The following is a 1,884-nucleotide window of genomic DNA, read 5'->3' on the forward strand; positions in this document are numbered from 1 at the left end:
ACAACTTTTTGTGCCATTGGGAAAGTGTGGGCCAGTATTACACATTTAAAACTTACAATCTACAAAAACACGTGTATTTATTAGAAAGGCAGTTAAAAGCAAATAAGGGCCCAATGAAAGCCTCCTCGAAAAGTTCGGGCATCCCGAACACAAGGGCCAAGCCCCTGCTAGCCAAACAGAACCTCCATGTCCAGAGGCAGTGAAGTTGATACGTCGGGGAGTGGAAGGGTGCTGCCGCCCCTGCCTGCCCAGAGGCATCTGGCTGACCACTGTCAGGAAAACACGGTGCTGGACTACAAATACAAATACAGTACCTTTATTGGCTGGACTAGAAGGACCACTTGTGGTCCTCCCCCTCCCCCTCATGTTCTCATAATTCAACCCAGTTCTCTAGGGACCCGTCGCCAGGCTCTGGTTGGCACCTGGGGAGTCCCCTGGAATTGCGGCTCATCTCCAGACTACTGGGATCAGTTCCGCTGGAGAAAAGGGATGCTTTGGAGGGTGGACTCTGTGGCACTGTAACCCACTGGGGTCCCCGTCCTCAAATCTCCAGGAATTTCCCAGCCTGGAGCTGGCAACCCTTCTCTAGAGCATCCCATGCCAGCCTTTTCCACGCATTCTCCTGCTCCTGCTCTCAGGGCTGCCAGGTCCCCCTGGCCACTGGTGGGGGGGATAAGGGGGTACGGTTGCGAGATCCAGGCTGAGAAACTCTGGGAGATTTGGGGGTGGAGCCTGGGGAGGACGGGGACCCCAGAAGGATACAGTGCCAAAGAGGCCACCCTCCAAAGCATCCATTGTCTCTCTAGCCTGGAGTGGAGCTGAAATTCCGGGGGTCCCCAGGTGCCACCTGGAGGCTGGCATCCCTAGGTGCCCATTATTAGTAACCAGTGTTCCCTCTAAGCTGAGTTAGTGTGAGCTAGCTCATGGTTTTTTAGCCTCTGGCTCACACATTTTTGTCTTAGCTCAGGAAGGAGGGCTCCAGAGCAAACTAATTTATGCAGCAGCCAAATCGCTCACTCACAACTTTAATGCCAGCAGCTCACAAAGTAGTATTTTTGCTCACAAGACTCCACAGCTTAGAGGGAACATTGTTAGTAACCAGCGCTAGGGCTGCCAACCAATGTTCCCTCTAAGCTGTGGGATCTTTTGAGCCAAAATTCTACTTTGTGAGCTACTGGCCTTAGAGCTGTGAGCGAGCGATTTGGCTACTGCATAGATCAGTTTGCTCTGGTGCCATCCTTCCTGAGCGAAGGCACATATATGTGAGCCGGAGGCTAAAAAAATTAACTCAGCTTAGAGGGAACAATGCTGCCAACCTCTCCAGGTGGGGCCTGGAGATCTCCCGCTATTACAACTGATCTCCAGGTGACCGAGATCAGTTCCCCCGGAGAAAATGGCTGCTCTGGAAGGTGGACTTGAGAGCATGCCACACTGCTGAGCTCCCCCCCCCCTCCTCCCCGCCCCAATCTCCAGGTATTTCCCAACCAACCCAGAGCGGGCGGGTCACTCTAGACTGAAACCACCGTGCTCCCGGCCGCGGAAGTTGCCTCCGTGGCGGCTTGAAGCCGGCCCCGCGGCTGGCGGGAAGCGGGACTCTTCTTCCCCCGCCGGCGGCGGCCACGCGGTCCGGAGCGTCCTGTGCGCGCGCAGCCCCGCCCGCCGGGCCCGGGAGGCGGGTCCCTGCCCTGGGAGAGGGGCTGGCCCGGGAGGAGCGCGGCGAGGGAGCGAGCGAGCGAGCGGAAGGCGCCCGGGGCGCGGAGCGGCTGGGAAGTTTGGGCGGCGGCGGCGGCGGCGGCGAGGGGGGTACGGCGCGGCCCGCCATGGGCGACGAGGACGCGGAGGAAGCGGCGGCGGCGTTCGAGGAGCACTGGCGGGGCGAGGTCC

The sequence above is a fragment of the Gekko japonicus genome, unplaced genomic scaffold (genome assembly GCF_001447785.1).
Source record: "Gekko japonicus isolate JY-2015 unplaced genomic scaffold, Gekko_japonicus_V1.1 scaffold182, whole genome shotgun sequence".
Classification (NCBI taxonomy): Eukaryota; Metazoa; Chordata; class Lepidosauria; order Squamata; family Gekkonidae; genus Gekko; species Gekko japonicus.